The 18,823-nt window shown below is 34.7% G+C and overlaps 1 pseudogene; it reads left to right on the top strand.

Moving 5' to 3' along the window:
* The first annotated feature begins 348 nt into the window (after positions 1 to 348).
* Positions 349 to 18,540, top strand: LOC107032894 (olfactory receptor 2L5-like; annotated as a pseudogene).
* The last annotated feature ends 283 nt before the right edge of the window (positions 18,541 to 18,823 follow it).

Raw genomic sequence — 18,823 nt, 5'->3', positions numbered from 1 at the left:
TATATTCCATGTTGGGGATTGCTGGCAGCAGTTATAGTCCAGCTTTTGTTCAGAATCCATCTGCAGTCAGCTTTATTTGGAGTCTGCTGATTTTATCCTTTCCCTAATCCTCAGTTCCATGGAAACTGCTTGCGTGCCCACAAGGCCTTCTCTTCACCAGTCTGCAGAAACCTCTCTTTGGTTACTAATGGTATGTTAAGGCGTACTTGAGGTGAAGGCTACTGCTAATGGGAATACGAGAAGCCAAAAGGCACAAAAATTGATGCACATGAATTAAGCACTTAAAACATGTTAGTTTAACCACTTACTAAGTTTAAGATTCCCGTGTTAGAATAAATTGGTCACAGAATGGGTTATAGACACAGAAGAGACACTAGGTTATCAACGAACAGGCCAGGCCTCTGGATGCCAACCTGTGAATGCAGATGTGGGCCTGGGATCTGGGCTTACACTGTGGCTCATGGCGGATCCAGGTGCGTGACTGCACGTGCACTACAATGGGTCCTAGAAGCTGGTGTCAGCAGATCTGCATGGGTGGCTGTGTGGGCACAGAACCTGAGAAACAATGAGGCGGGTTGCTGACATCCCCACGGCTGAGACAAGGACAAGGGCAGAAACATCAGATTGTACCATGTAAGCCTGCCAGACAAGTGACATGTGACACTGCAGAAGATGCTCTCTGGTGGACGTCTGCAGAGGAATACTAAGTGGATCCTTTTCCCGTAGAAGTGCTCCATTCCTGCCCCCCAATTACTGTAGCCCAGAAACAGGTCTGGAAGCCTTTATGCCAACAACAGAGGGGCAGACCTGGGCCTTGTGAGGGCTGTAACACCCACAGAGCAAAGAGGAGGTTCCACTGAACATCCAGGGCAGACTCTGGTCACACAACCCCAACCACACACCCAATCAAGAGATAACAGCCAGCACACATGGAGGAAAGATGTGGCAAACATCCATACTAAATCAGCACTTGCAACAAAAAGTATTAGACATGCAGAGTCTACACAGGGATGCTCCTATATTAAAACAAACAAACAAATAAAACAAAACAAAACAAAACTCTAATATAAACCTCCTAGAAGAAAACAATGGCAAAACATTTTCTGACATACATCTTAGCAATGATCTCCTAGGGCAGTCTAACCAGGCAATCGAAATAAAAGCAAAAATAAACAAATGGAACCTAATTAAACTTACTAGCTTTTGCACAGCAAAGGAAACCATAAGCAAAACAAAAAGCCAACCTTTGACACAGGAGAGAATATTTACAAATGATGCTACTGACAAGAGCTTAATTTCCAGAATATAAAAACAGCTCATACAACTCAACAGGAAATAAACAAAAAACCCAATCAAAAATAGGCAGAAGACTTAAAAAAAAGTTTCTCCAATGAAGACATTCAAATGGCCAACAGGTACGTGAAAGAATGTTCAATATTACTAATTATCAGGGAAATACAAATAAAAAACAATGAGGTATTATCTCACACCAGTCAGAATGGTCATTAAAAAATACATACATGATAAATGCTGCAGAGGGTGTGCAGAAAAGGGAACACTCCTACACTGTTGGTGGGAATGTAGTTTGGTGTAGCTGTTATGGAGAACAATATGGACATTCCCTAAAAAATGAAAAATAAACTTACCATATGATCCAGCAATCCCACTCTTGGGAATATACCTGGAGGGAACTCTAATTTGAAAAGATATATGCACCCCAATGCACAATTTACAATAGCCAAAACAAGAAAATAATCTAGCCGTCCATTGACAGATGACTGAATAAAGAAGCTGTGGTATACATATACAATGGAATACTACTCAGCCATAAAAAAGAATAAAATAATGCCATTTGCAGCAACATGGATGCACCTGGAGATTGTCATTCTAAATGAAGTAACCCAGAAAAAGAAAGAAAAATGCCATGATGTCACTTATATGTGGACCCCCCCCAAAAAAAAGACACAAATGAACTTATTTATAAACCAGAAACAGACTCATAGACATAGAAAACAAATTTAGGGTTACCCGGTGGTGGAGGGGGGTGGGAAGGGATAAATTAGGAGTTCAAGATTTGCAGATACTATTATATATTATATAGATAAAAACAAGTTTATACTGTACTCATAGGGAACTATATTCCCTTGGTTCAACCCCTCACTGGGGACTGCAAAGCCTTTTTTACAAGATAAGTAAAATGGTTGGGGGATAAAAGAAAGAAAAGCTTTTAAAATTCTTTGTAAGACCAAGACTTGTTGGTTGGGTCTTAATGGAAACTAAGTTCAAATATATTAAAGTTGAGAGAACTGGTATACGAGCTTATAAAAATTGGTACATTTAAATGGACTTATATAAATGTTTACATCTCTTTCCTAAATTATATTGTGAGATAGACATGTTTCACAGGGAAATGCTCCCCCTGTTCGGTATTAGACGACAGGGCATATGACTCTATCTTTCAGGAAAATGCTAATTAAACATATCAAAGGAAACTAACAGGGTTACCTGAGCCCATACAATTGGAAAAAAAACTTGGAACCAATATTCAGGGGCTGATAAAAATAATAGTAAACATTTTGCTCTGGGTTCAACTTGATTATTTGGTCTTTTTTCCCAAGTAATTGTTGCTTAGGTGGCTCATTGTGATTTTTTTCCAACCCTTATATACATATATATATACATATACATATATGTGTGTGTGTATATATATATATACACCTCATAGTGTTTTCCAAATAACTGTGCCCACTTATGTTCCTTTAATAGTGGGAGAAACTTGAAGGGTGATATATATTCAGATATTTTTATATGCATAACAATTAAGCCTTTAGTGTTTACTAGATTGCCAATTGATTAAAAGCTTGTCTTATAGAATGACAGTTGGTTATAACTTACTTCTCTCCAAACTGAAATTGAGTGAAATATTTTCATTACAAGTAACCAATAACAATGTCATAATAATGTGGAAAAATGTAAGAACTGCTTGCTGTTGAAGATTGACCTCATCTCACATAACTACATTACTCTCAAATTTGGAGACTTCTGAACAATATTATTGACAACAAAAATATTAGAAGGATGAAAAAGACAATTGCTGCTTCAAACCAATGACCAAATGTTTACTAAGTACTTTATACTTTGGAGGGGGACACAAAGACACATTTCACACAAAATGGAGAGTGAATATGACAACTTCAAATTAACATAAAACTTTTGTTCTTTTATTGCAATAAACAAATCAATCACAAAATCAAAAAAAAATTTTTCAAAGTTTTTCTTTGAATTCTTTTAATATTGCTCTTCCTCAATCCATGTAATCACCGCCTCACTCCAGGTTTTCACCCTCTTTACTAGAGTAATTTTTAGCAAAATTTTCCAATTAAATCAAAATGAGACTTTAAATCTAATACAATCAGTAGACCTTTTATCTAAAAAAAGAGAAAAAAAATCAGTCCAATTAAAAATGACAATATAAGACTAAAAATGATTGAAAGATGTGTAAAATCTCCTGAAAAAGAAATGAATTGTGTCTGAAGGCTGCAGTCATGAGAAATGTCCAATATAAGCTTGAGAATGAGTCTTGTGAAGATACCACACTTGCCCCTTCCGGGTGACATTTGTAGACTCAGAGCCATATTAGGGGCTCCTTCAGAAATGCCATGAATTTATTTATGTTGTATCTGTGTTTCCTTAGAGGTTGTATACTTACCCCAGTTCTCTGAGGGACCCATTCCCAAGTTCAAGACTGCAAAAAACAGATTTTAATGCATAATATACACACGTATCTCGGCCATAGCTGTAAGTCAGGCTGTAAGTCAGAAATGAACAATTGCGTTTTATCACACACACTGAAATGGTTGATCTCCAAGACACGGCAAAAGAGAGTTCAGTTAAACAAATAATGATAAATGTGCTCTAGACTTTCTGCTTAACCAGGTGTTCTGTGTCCCCTCATTTATCTGTATACATGGACCATTACAGGTGAGATATAGGGATATGTGAAAAGATTGTTTTAGGTACAGTGTTTGAGGACATAGCCATGAGAGGTAGAAAAAGTAGAAATGATTTGGTCTTTCTGTCTTGATTAGTTCACGAAGACTTTCTCTAATCCTATTTTGAAAAACACAGTGAAAGGAAGTAGATAGATAGATAGATAGATAGATAGATAGATAGATAGATAGATAGATATTTAGAAAGAAAGGAAAAGAGAGAGAGAGAGCCTGTCACAAAGTTAATGAAATTAGTGGATATGCATTATGTCTCCAGGGCCTAGGCATCTAATGTGACCCAGAGCTGTGTAGAAAGTAATGTACATACTCTGGTGGCAAAAATACAGGAAAATATTTCACTCTCTTTGACATCTCAAAAGTCCTGCTGTTGCAGAAAAGTGTATTACAGCTCAGCGTTACAACTCAATGTTACAGCTCGGTGTTACAGCTCAGTTGTGACAGCAACCTGGATCTGGGCAAGAGACCAAGCAGCACTCGGAGGATTGGAGAACTCAGGTTTATTATGCCAGCGGGCCCAGAGGAGTTAACACTTCAAGCTCTGGACCCTGTCTGTAGGTTTACATGGCCTTTCATAGGCTACCAGTCTAGACTTTGCAACATTTTGCAACATCATATGTAAATAAGGTATAACAATGGTGACTAATTAGGAACAAGCTTTGTAAAAATGGACCAATCAGGAGTGAGCTCCATGCAAATGAAGCACTACAAATGGACCAATCAAAAGTTAGCTCAGGGAACCAATATAATTTTAGGGGTAAGTTCCTCTTTCATAGAAGTAAGCCATTTCAGAGTTTAAAAAGTTAAATAATGCCACAGGGCCAGGGAAACCAATGGTGCTGGCAGGAGAGTAGTGACCCTGCCTGGGGGTTCTGCCGTCTTTTTCATGGGGCTTCCCACCTCACTGCATCATTCAAAGTTTCTAAATAGTGGGGTTTTTGGAGGAAGATCTCAACTGTAATTCCCATTTATTCTCACAATCTAGGAAAATCTGGAGATGACTGTGTTACTATGACTATCGTCTCCCCAAACAAGCCTCTGTTTCTCTTGTCTATTTCTTTAAATCTAGACTAGCTTGGAATTACCTAACTAAAATACACATTGATGGTGTTACTTTCATTAACATGGCATATAGTCATCTTTTAGCTGCTGCATGCCTATGCCTGCAAGATTATACAACAAACTTCCTACCTAAAACTTTATGTTCTCATCATGCTGAGTTGAAGGCAGCTGTCTAAACAAATTGTGGTAATTCACAGTTGTGTCAGGTATACAGTTTCCTGTTTCTTCAATATATGACCCACTATCCTCACAAAAGTTTCTTAGATGGGTTAATTCACATTTCTCCCTGTTCTCAAGTCCGAATCAGGTGTCTTTAACATAAAGAAACTATATTCTTCCTCTCTGTTGCCATACATACCAATATTTCTACTAATAAAACATGACTATATTGTAGAAACCTTTATTACTATCACTCCACAAATCATTAACATTTTTTCCCTAGAAAATTATTGAAATATGATATAGCAACATGATAGATTCTTACAAATTGAAATGATTGCAACTGACAGTTTAATTGTGGAGTGGGTATGATGAATAATACTTTCAAGTCACAACTGTCATTCTCTAAAACCCCTTTCATTCTCTATAACCTTGAAAGTAGTCTGTTTTACGACTTCTGATAGCACAGATTTGTTTGGTCTTTTAGGTTTTTTTACATATAGATCATGTGAATTTTTGTGTCTGGCTTCTTTTCCTTCACATTCTGTCTGTTAATATTTATTTGTGCATTTGTAGATTAGTAATTTACATTGCTACTGAATACTCCGCTTGGTAGTTACCCGCAACATACTTATTTTTGTTAATGGGCTCATGTGAATATCGTAGGGTTTAACTATTACAAATGGTGTTGCTACAAATGTTTTTAAACATGTTTTTGGAGACTATCTGGAAGAATTTCTGATGGAAGTGGCACAGAAGCAAATATTCTAAATTGTTAAACATGCTTATGTAAGTCTCTTCCCTCCAGCTTTATTGAGGTATATTTGACAAATAAAATGTGTATATATTTAATAGCTACACCATGATAATTTGATATACATATAGACCATTAACTATTTTCCATCAGGGGCTTCTTCATTATATGGCCAGATATTCTTTATTTAGTATTTGTGCCACCTTCAAAATATTTACATCTCAAAGAGTGTCTTGGTTATTATTTGACTATATTGCATTTCCACTTAAATATTAAAATTCGCTTGCAAAGTTTCCCACCAAAAATGTGAGATTTTGAGTGGGACTACATATAGTTTAGATAATAATTCGTGGAGGAAGACAATATTTTTCATGTTGATTTTGATTTATTAACAAAACATATCTCACCACATCCATATCAATTTATAAAGGCTAGAAACACATCCATCATTTATTAACTTAGTATGGGAATGTTTTCTTTTATGATTTCATGGATATTTCCCAAAAAATTTTAAGAAAATATTTATTACCTATATTTTGCATTTTTTGCATGCTGAATGGGGCTTTTTTTTCAAAATAAATAAATGCAATTCTTAATAAGAGCTACATGATTTTATGAATAATTCAACTAGTTGAACACATAAATTTAAAAAATTTTAAAAATAACAAACAGTTCAGGATACTCACCCTTCTTTTCTTAGGCAAGCCTGATGAGGAAAAATGATGAATTTTTCTATGGCCGAACAATCAAACTAAGACAGAAAGAAAAAATAATAATAATGTGCCCCCTTTTGTAGTAAGCATTTCCCAAAAAGCAATGTGCAGGCATCTGCAGCTTACATTAACCAGACCGCCCCAAAGCAGGAGGATATAATCAACCTTTGAGAAAAATGGTGCTTTTCTTTGGATACCAGGCTTATAATGTTAGGATTAATATTTATTTTTTATTCCATACACAGGATCGCATTGACAAAAGATTCACTCTGTACAAGCATAACTGACCAACGTCTGATAAAATTTATGTACAGTACTAACTTGTCAATATGATACCTAATTTTTTTGTCTCAAAACATTTTTAACTTTTGATCAGAGCTTCTAAGTATCTGTTTCAGGTTATAATCCTCAATTTGGCTTGAATAAAATGCTCTTTTCTTTCTCCTTACCTTGACTATTATTTTGAGTTTCCCTCAACATTTTCTTAGTGAAGTCAGCAATGCATCAGAGACACCCACCAGAAGATACATCGAATGAGTGCATGGAATCAGCATGGACCCTTTGAGCTCCACTGGCTTCTCTGTTCTCCTCAGGTGCTTTAGCAAGTTCTCCTGAATATCTGGACATCATTACTTTAAATGATGTCTTTAATTTTATTCCAGCTGTTTTTGTTTAGGACTCAGAGTCTTGAGGGGCACTGGTGCATTTTCTTATGCGGAGACCTAGAGGGATCTAGCCAGGAATCCTAGGGAAACACAGGTGGCTAATGGCTGATAAATTTTGCTCAAATTGAAAAACAAGTTGATATATGGTCTGAGCAAACTACTTCTTAATTAAATGAGATACTGATATTGCTCAGCTCTGAAGAAAGAGGACTTCTGCTCCTTCCAGCCACAAGGAGTTCCCAGGTGACTGTGAACCTAGCAAAGTGTCTGAGGATCAAGTCTCATGATGTGCGGGGATTCCACAGAGGGTCCCACCACAACCATTAAGTAATAGCTGCTCACTTTACAATAAAGCTGATCCCCTAATGACCTGAGCACTCAAAGGCAGTTTTAGACTGTTAAAGGGAGAAACTGAGACACATAAGAGAGTTGAACTGACCTACGGGTAACTTCTTGGGGAGCTGACTCAGAGGCAGCACACACCCAGTCCATCACATTGTCTTTAGAAAGTTGTTCAGATCTTATCTGAATTAAGCTACCAAATTAATAAAGGGAAACGATGCCTCAAAGGACAAAGAGACAGCCACCTGTGAGAACACCAGCTGGGTTTATGTATAACACGTACAGACAAACACTTGCAAGTATTTAAGTAAATGGGAAAAACTGACCAAAGATAATTTACCCCCAAGATGCTCAAAATGGGAGACTTTTGACTTACTTAAATTGATCTATTTGTGCACCCCATTAGAAAAAGTCAGCTATAAAATCGAACAACCAGCATGGGAAGGCATATTTTAATTGATACCCAAAAGGTTCAAAACAGGATGATAATAAAATGGCTTCATTACACGAAACAAACTGAAAATTATTGGAAATGCTAACTAAATTAGGAAACCTTCAGAAGCCATTTTTTTCTCTTTCCCCGCTCTTCCTCCTTCACCTCTTTTTCTGGCTGCTTTATATCCTCTCCTTTCTGAGCCTGCCCTGACCTTTCTACTTCCCCTGCACCGATACCAGGGGGGAAAAACTATCAAGTCCAAGGTAGAATATAAAAACAACTCCAAGTTAAGAGCAGCCCCGGGAACCCATTCTTACCTACACCCCTGGTACGAGGACAAAACTTAGAAATGTAACTAAGGATTTTACAAATCCCTTACAAGTTCCTATGAGTTTTACTTAAGAATTTGATCTTACAGTAAGAACTTAAAAGCCTGGGTATTCAGACTTATACCACACCATACATTTAATAGTCTCTGAAATCAAGCAAAAGAACGCCTCCAAGAGATACATTGGAAGACACCTACAGAGGATTTTTATAAACATGAGGCTACAGATTGCCAGAAATGTAGAGAAGTTGCCCACAACTTAATTAGTCTATTCCAAAAATCTTCCCACAAAAGAAGATTGGGCCATCAATGCAAACAGAGGCTAGGAGAGAATATTTTCTATTATTTTGAAAGATTTGAAAAGACATTCAAACAACACTCTGGCAGGGATCTAGAGAGTTTTTTGAACCACCAGAAAGATCCAGTATAAGTTCCTTTTTTTTTCCAAAAAGGATTAGACGAAGAATTGGCATGGCTATTTGAAAGACATGAACTTGACTGGGCTACTATGCATACTAATGCCCTTGTCACTGTTGCTGACAAACTTCCTAAAACTTTACAGAAATGAGAGAAAGAAAGAATCACCAAGCTAATGCATGCGCAGCAGTTTAGCGACCCTTCAAAACTAACCTGCTCGAATTCCAGTTAGACTTAAAATGACTGCGCCGGATTTTATTGCAAGGGATCCGGACATTTTAAAAGAGATTGTCACAAATTCAAGCAAGATTTAAAACCAGGCAAAATTCAAAAGGAATAGGGCTGTCCTGAGGACTAGGAGGGTATTTCCCCTCCTCTCACAAATACCTTAAGGGAAATTGAAAGAACAATTGGAGGAGAAACTTCTCAAGCCCTTGTAGACGAGGCATTTCAAATCTGATTCAACAGAACCCGAAGGAGATTAACTGTCCGAGGCTGCACTGCCACAAACTCCCTTAAGCCATGCCCCTGCCCAACTTCCAGAATGTCCTCAGTTCAAACATACCTCTGACAAAGCTGTTATGAAATTTCTTTTGCAGGCTCAAGAACTGGCTTCAAAAAATAAAAAAGCAAGCCTGCAGGAAAAAAGCGGGATTTTTAAAATCCTATGCCACAAGACAGTTCAGACCTATAGTAAGAGGCCTATAGTAATTGTACATGCCCACTTACCTTTATTCCATCGTGTACATTCCCTGACCCATTGGACACCTGAAAAGATGACATTATAGGGGAAACAGTGTATGTGGAAACCTCCCATATAGCTCACAGGGTTTATGACCAATGTTCTACATGCCCTAAATGTAATTCCCATTCATGGCTCTTAAATTAAAGATAACTCCCATATGTGTGATATTTTAAGAATTTCTCTTTATATGTCTTTATTAAATTAAGCACATCCCATTTGATTTGTTTAATTTTTGGCCAATATAATCAAAACTGGATAATAAATTAATAAGTGCAGACATATCATTACTTTGCACTTACTGAGCAACAATATCTGAAATACATGATTTAAAAAGTTTAGGGACATAATAATATTGAAGAATCTGAGTATGTAATTTGTTTCTTTCCCCCACTAAATTGACCCTTAACATACCTGTGAAAAAGTCTCTAGATGTTATCACAGCTCCTTCCCCAAACTTGGCTGATAGCCATTCTTGACCTATGTTGTCCAAGTCTCAGAGGACATTCTTAAGTGAATGAAAATACTTTAAAAAATGGAATCTTCATGTAACAAAGGCCGAGAATCAAACCACTGTTGGATTCTGCATTTTCAAGAATGTGTTTAGCAGGTTGACTGTAGAGATAAAGGATTAATGTGTATATTTGTGTAGAAGTTTTTCAAAGAAGTTTATTCAGAAAAAACTCTGTTTATGCAGTGAAGGTTGGATTGCTGTCAGTGAGTTTGTGAAAGTACGGATATAATACAAGGTACTAATCCTAATGGTATTTTTATTTTTATTTATCACAGAAGAGTAGAAACTTCAGCAACTGCTTAAAAGACCTTAATTCAGAATTAAGTACTTCAGTTCATAATAAGCAAGGAATATAGCCAGACAACTCATTACCCAGGAAACTCCAAAAAGAAATTATTTGATTGAAATTGGTTTAACCAGATATATTAATAATTTATATTAAAATACATAGCCTTAAAAATAAAAAGTAGAGGGGCTAATCAAACATTAATGTATTTTTTTGACAGAAAACTCTCTTTAAACTTAAAACTTGTCATTTTACAATTCTGACGATTGAACTGATGGTGAATGACTGTGAAATAATAATACAATATCGTAAAACTAATAAAGGCATCTGCTGATATTGTCTGTGAACTGCTGTTCTGGATTTATGGGGAATAGTTCACGGGCCTATATGCTGAAATATAATTCAAAATAATTGTGATATTCTATGACAAATCATAGAATAAACATTTCTGTGTTTTCTATGAGCTCAAATTGTACTTCAAATATGAGAATAATTTATTTGGCCATAATTGAAACAAGATATGTATTTAGAAAAAGAAAGAAATTGAAAGGGAAACAATATTCATTAAATAAAGGAGGATTCATTGTATCCACATGTGTATTTTATATATAGAGAGCTCAACTATATGTGTGTGTGTGTATATATATATATACACATATATATATATAAAACTATATATATATATAGTCTGAAGGATAATTTTTAGAAGTATTCCAAGAAACTAACCAACCATGCATTTTGTTATAGTGATCCATTTTTTTTTTGCTGTTAAGCACGAACTATGTCATATTGAAAGATCTCATGCCTTTAACTTTTCATTTTATTTATTTCCTTTTTACTTCTTATACACATCAATAAATCTCCAGTGAAAGAATAAAAATATTTCAATAAACAACCTTGCAGAAGTTTTCTGAGAATTAAATGGGTGTAACAAACAGGAGCAGTTGAAAACTATGTAATCATGCTATTGCAGCTGATGACGAATGAGGTGAATTGATGGTTATGACAATGATATTGATAAAGATGCTAAACTTTGCAGCTACTCCTCAAGGATATTTTACACCCAGGCTTTGTACTGCTTTTACGTTTTATCTTGCAGATTGCTTGTAATAGCCCATGTTTATTTGTACGTGTTCTGCATAACAAACACAGGTTCAGATAGTTGCCTTCATTAGTCTAAGCTTACATTTCTTGTAAGTAGTTAAGGTAGAATCGTATCTAGTTTTAAACCTAAAATCTCTCTAGTGTAATTGTGAAATGAAGCAGAATAAACACAATGCCATCACAAAACAAAATTTCAAGGACATACTCTTATAACCACTTCCTGTCTTGGGAAATATGTCTAGCTATTTATACCTGTTCACTTAATAATGCTGATACACCACTGTAGAACTTTACTGAATAATATGAATTAGAAAGAAACAAACATACACACAGATGAATATCCTCTGTGTATTGTAGAACTTTTATACTGTTCAAAGTATAAAAAGTGTAAAAAAGTATAAAAGAATGATTGTTCTCAGACTATATATCTTCAAAACTTGAAAATACACATTACTTGAGTAATAAATACTATTATTCAAATTCTTAAGTCAGTAAAATAAAATAAGCCATTATGTATCCTTTGTCTCTTCTTGAGTAGAAACTAACGTGGAAAAACGTGAAGGGTTGTAGAATTTCATGTAGGTTTCCTTGTAAGGGTACCGTGGAGAACCACGGCTGTCTAGACGTCAGAGGACACTTTTCTGGCTATTTGATTCTGATTCTATGAAAGCCATTTTACCATGCTTTAAGTTCTGGATACTTGATGGCAATGGAATATAAATCTTATTATAAACATTTAGATTGATGTCAATTTTTTAAAACTACAATTAACTTCTTGTAGCTAATTCATTCAAAAACCTCTTGGTAAAATTGACCTGATAACCTGGTTTACTGGTTTCCCAGTGCTACGTGTGATGAGTAAGGAAAGTCAATTTGGGGAAGGTCCAGCATTTTAGTTTACTTCAGAAATCTTGAGAAGAGAGGAAGAGATCCAAATTTCTGTGAAACTTAGTAGAGCGTGTCTTTGTGTTTTAGAGGCTTTTAAAAGTCTAATCTGAGATTTCTTTTTTTTTTAATTTTTAAAATTTATTTTATTTTTTTATTGAGGTATAGTCAGTTTACAATGTCATGTCAATTTCTGGTGTACAGCACAATGTCATACATGGATATATATATATATGTATATATATATTCATTTTCATATTCTTTTTCACTGTAAGCAACTACAGGATATTGAATATATTTCCCTGTGCTATTAATCTGAAATTTCTTATAACACATCCAGCAAATCTAATTTATGAAGGCTTGTTCGATAAATTCACACTAAACACACCTGCCTTATTCTGTAATCAACATTTGTTTTACAGAATCTGACTACTATATATAAAATAGCTAAACAACAAGTTTCTTCTGTACAGCATGGGGAACTAAATTCAGTATCTTGTAGTAACCTATAATGAAAAAGAATATGAAAACAAATATTTGTATGTGTATGTATGACTTAAATATTATGCTGTATACCAGAAACTGACACATTCTCAACATCATAAACTGACTATACTTCAATAAAAAATAAATTAAATTTAAAAAGAACATTTCTTTGAGAATAGTTTGATCAAAACTAAGGAGAGTTTAGGATATAAAAATGTGCACTTCAGTGGAAAATTCTGTATTGTCTAGTTTCTAAAGGACATTCTTCCATGTTTTCCAGCTAGGTCACTATGAAGACTTGAATAAGTCATTCATATATTTGTGGTATAGCTTTTTAAAAAATATTTTTCATAATAAAGCTATAGTTTTAAAAACTGTGTTTTATGAAACATGAATCACTAAAATAAGGTTTGTTTTTTTTTAATTTCAAGTCTAAATATGAGCATAAGAAAAAAAGGTCTTCGATGAAATTGATTCATACTGACTTTAAAAGATGGTCATATGCAATTCATTTTGAAACCCGGGCAGCAGTTGGATGATTTTACTGGTACAGAATATGTCTATCATCTGAATTACAGAGCAGATAATTGTCCCTTTGCAAATGACATCTAAGTAGAGAGAATTTGGTATTGGGAGCAATACATGAATTGGATTTCATTTAGAAGCTTTGAGAGACCAGTTTTAAAGATAATGTGTGTGTGGCTCTTGTGGGATCAAGTGAAAATTCCATAAAGCTAATATATCTGAGAAAATAGAAGAATATGTCAAAATGTGTAAATTATAAACAGTGAAGTAACTTTTGTGTTTTAAGATACTTTTCATGTACATTCTTGACCTTCTACTACTGGCATAGAATTTCAGTTTTAATGACTTCAATTTCTTTCTTCCTTTCTTTCTTTTCAGTGTTTTGTTATATTGTTCAATAAAAAGTGACTCACCCTTGGTTCAGATTTATTACATCAAAGTATTTACTATTTGAGGGATAAGATAGGGCCAACAGGGAATGCATTTAGATAGTCAGATAGACAGATAGGAAGGTAGCTGAGTCTGGGAATCCAACTCGAAAAAAATATATCTTAAGGTAAATTCACTTCAAATCTCTGAATCTCATTTTTGTAATCTATAAAATGTCAGTGGTGGTATCAATGTTAAGAGGTAGTGGTCAGAATTATATACAATTTCATTTTGGAATAGATCCTGACATGTGCTATGTGGCAATCTGTAAAGAAGGTCAATAAAAGTTGAAATCTTTATCTTCTCTTCCTAGTAGGACATAGCCCAGATCCAAGGTCTGATTTTCCTCCTTATGGCATAACCGTCATCAGATTTTTTTTTTTCCCAGCTAGGTCTTTCCTTCTCTGCATAATGTCTTTAATGTTGATGCCTATATTGCAATTTTTTTAAGGGAAATTTTGAAAATCAAAGAGATTGAAAAACAAAAGAAAACAAAAGTCTGGCTATGTTTTGTAAAGAGAGACAGGTTATTTATTGTTCTTCCATTGGATTAAAACAAAATGGAGATACTTGTCAAAAATCATTTGACCATAAAGGTGAAGGTTTTGTTTTTTTCTGGTATCACTACTTAGTTTTGTTCCTGTATGTTTGTCTTCATGCCAATGCTACACAGTTTTTGGTACTGTAGCTTTGTAGTGAGCCTTGAATCAGGAAGAGGAAGTTTTCCTTTTACAAGACTGTTTGGGCAGCTATTCTGTGTATCTTAAGATCTCATATGAATTTTAGGATGTACTGTTCTGTGTTTTCAATGTCCTCTTGGGATTATGATAGTCATTTGATTGTATGTGTGATTTGTTTATGGTAGTATTGATGTCTTAACAATATTCAGTTTTCCAACCCACGAACAGAGACTGCTTTTCCATGCACGCCTCTCCTTCAATTCCTTTCAGTGATGTTTTGTGATTTTCAATGCACAAATTTTGTTCCTTTTTGGTTAAATGTATTCCTAGGGATTTTATTCTTTTCCATGATATTGTAAATGTAATTGTTTTCTTAAATTCTGCTTGAGTTCTATACATTATTAGTGTATAAAAATACAGCTGATTTTGCATCCCACAACATTGCTGAATTTATTTTAGTCCTAACAGGTTTTTGCAGTCTAGATATAAAATAATGTCACTTCTGAAAGAAGGTAATTTTACTACAATCTTTACAGTTTGGATGTCTTTAATTTGATTTACTGCCTAGTTGCTCTTTTTAGTACTTTCAGTATTATGTTAATTAGAGGTGACAAAAGTGGACATTCTTGCCTTGTTCTTGATCTTAACGGAAACCCTTTCAGTCTTTCACCATTGAATAAAATGTTAGTTGTGAGTTAAATTTTTAACTGTGACATCAGTTTTACATCACTTTCATATGTTATCCAAGTAAAGCAAGAACATGATCTCAACAATCCATAAGAAAAAATAATTATTTTATAACCCACACTTCCTGATACCCATGGCAAATATTTTATATTATTTTAACCCATTTCCTTCTATGTACCAATATATTTTTCACCAATATGCTAATAAATAACAAATACCATCTGTTGACTGTTTACTCTGGCCACTGTGGATGAAGAACTTCCATTATTATCACCACCACCTCCAACTCTTTTTCTCTTTTCTCCATCCTTTCAACATAGGTACATAGCTCTTTGTGTCCAAGGTGGCTATGTCGACAGCATTTTTCCATTTTCTAGCATATATTGCTGAAATAATAAAATACACATTATTATAAAAACATGGTGATATTTTAGTTCGTATTTTGATATAAACAATTCTTCCCAGTATTGGTATTTTACCATATAAGTCACATTGAGAAACATACATTTATGGGCAACACTAATAATTTTCAGAAAATATTGTCAAAAAGACATCTAGAATTTTCAAGAAAATGTCTTTCAATAATATGTTTTTCAGTTATTTGCCTGTGTTCTGTTCATTTCATTTGAATATGGTGGTTAATTTATATAAATTCTGAAAAATGTGTTTCTTTGATATTATTAAATCCATTGTTGTTTTACTGTATGGATTTCTAGGAGTGACAACAAGTATGTATTTGTTCCTTTATATTAATTCTCTAATTCTGATACCCTTTTTAAATGGCCAATTTTCTGTCATGTTTTTGTTGTTGTTTTTCTAAATTCTGGTAGATTTTTTTCATTTTGTCTTCAAAAGTTTCACTTATAGTTTTTATTGTTTTTTTAATTTGCAAGAGACTGTTACCTGACATGTTCTTTTTTATATCTAAGGATATAGAGGAGATTTTATATATATATTTATATATATATGTATATGAATGATAATGTCTCATACTTTATGAAGATATAAATCCTATCTTTTAAAAACACAATTTTCTCACTTTTCCAGTCATTTTACATCACTATATACTTTCTTGTGAGTGTGTTTGTATGTATTTATATTTGTATCTTGTATCTCTGTATACACTATGTACATGTATCCAATTCCTCTTTCATGTCGCAGACTTTCTTAAATTTCTAACAATATTGTCTCTGGAATAGTTATTACCACTAAAATACCATTTGGTATTTTACTTAGTGTAGCTTGTTTACTTAGAATGTCTCTGAAGAATTCCTTCTTCCACCATGAAGAAGAATGCTCCTCCTCCAGGAAGACTCCTAGGTTGTCATCATCTCTTGTCCATTTAAGTGACTGACTATTTCTATTTACAAATTCCTTCTTTTAAAGTATCCTAAACTATTCCGTCTCGTATTATGTCTTATGCTCAACCACTTTCTTTTAATTTATAACACATATATATATATAATCATCATGACAGTTGGGTTTTAATAGATAGAGTCTATAAATACAAGTCCTTAAGCTTTCTTGTCTAGATTTGGAAATGGCTTTAAATTAAAATAAGATATAAAAGTTAAAAATAAAAGAGTAGGACCAAGTGCCATAAAGCAATGTTTATCATGTAAGTGTTACAGAAGCAGAGAAACATAAAACGTATGCTTATATGTGAGTGCTTGCACAGATTCATCAAAGCTCCAAGGAGCCTGGCATATAAATATTCAGGCAAAGGCTTTACTTAAACTACAAATTTTAGAATCCCACTAAAGAGTCAAAAGAAAATAACTTGGTATAAATGGTACTTAACAATATGGATTCGTTTTGATTTCACAACAGATGAGCTAAATAATGTTGCTTGATCTTGATTTGACATTTGTGTGCAAAGAAGACTCAAGAGGAGTCATTTCTCAACATGAGCTGATAGGATGCTGCAGGTTTAGAGGTAAGCCTTAGGGCTTGAAGATGAAAAAAGAAATCATTCCTTAATGTTAATAAACTCTTATTCATAATAGAATCCTATAATGTATGCATTTACATTGGTTTCCTATGAATATATTTTGAATATGGTATCTGATTTTGATGTTACTTGAGTTTGTGTAAGGTAATAAAACATACTTAACCTAATGATATAAATTTTTTTTTATAACTTTAAAGGTTTTCTAGAAAACTCTTTGGCCAAAAGTGTTTACTGTTCTAAATATTAATCTCTGGATCAAAAGATAAGTTTTCTTTTTCCAAAATTAATAAATGTAGTTCTTCATTTTAGAGCTATAAAATTTTAAGTGACACACAGTCTGACTAAAATAATAGCTTAAACACAGTTAATTGTTTTAAACATGACTTCCTTACTCTTGTGTCTGCTTTAGGAAAAATCATGTGAATGACACAGGGAAAATTATAATCAGACATCAACTGATTTCATCTTAATGGGATTGTTCCCCACTTCAAGAATTGGCCTGTTTCTTTTTATCCTCATTGTTCTCATTTTCCTAGTGGCTCTGTTTGGCAACCTCACCATGATCCTTCTCATCTGTCTGGACACCCATCTCCACACACCCATGTATTTCCTACTTAGTCAGCTCTCCCTCATGGACCTGACCTACATCTCCACCATTGTCCCCAGAATGGCCTCCAACTTCCTGTTTGGAAACAAGTCTATCTCCTTCATTGGGTGTGGGATTCGAGCTTCTTCTTCTTGACTTTAGCGGGTGCAGAAGGATTGCTCTTGGTCTCTATGGCTTATGATCATTATGTGGCCATTTGCTTCCCTCTGCGCTATCCCATCAGGATCAGCAGAAGAGTGTGTGTGTTGATGATGACAGGATCTTGGATAATGGGCTCTATCAACTCCTGTGCCCACACCACGTATGCCCTCCACATCCCTTACTGCAGGTCCAGGGCCATCAATCACTTCTTCTGTGATGTCCCAGCCATGCTGACTCTGGCCTGCATGGACACGTGGGTCTATGAGTACACCGTGTTTGTGAGCACCAGCCTCTTTCTTTTGCTGCCTTTCACTGGGATTGCATGTTCCTACGGCTGCGTTCTCCTTGCTGTCTACTGCATGCGCTCAGCAGAAGGGAGGAAGAAGGCCTATTCAACCTGCAGCGCCCACCTCACTGTGGTGACTCTCTACTCTGCACCTTTTGCTTATACTTATCTGCGTCCAAAATTTCTGCATACTCCAACAGAGGACAAGGCTCTGGCTGTCTTCTACACTATCCTGACCCCAATGCTCAATCCTCTTATCTATAGCCTGAGAAACAAGGAGGTGATGGGGGCCTTGAGAAGAGTAATTCAGAGAATCTGCTCTGTGAAAATGTAAACAAAGTTTTTAATGGGTACCAGGAGATGGATATAAATCCATTAATCAACAGACAATGATTAAAATGTTATTTTATTATTAAATGCAAGGACTAAGAGTAATTCAAGGGAGAAGACAATCACTCATGTCTGGACAAAATTATCTTGCAAATATATGTATATATTCTACCCTCATTCTGTTTTCTTCATGGTATTTTTTCCTTATTAATTTTACTAACTTGTAATATTTGCTGATATGTGTTCAATGAAAATTGTTCTTTGTCATGTAATGAAAAGTGGACACT

Source organism: Vicugna pacos, chromosome 3 (assembly GCF_048564905.1).
Source record: "Vicugna pacos chromosome 3, VicPac4, whole genome shotgun sequence".
Taxonomy (NCBI): Eukaryota; Metazoa; Chordata; class Mammalia; order Artiodactyla; family Camelidae; genus Vicugna; species Vicugna pacos.
This window is presented reverse-complemented; position numbering and strand designations above follow the sequence as displayed.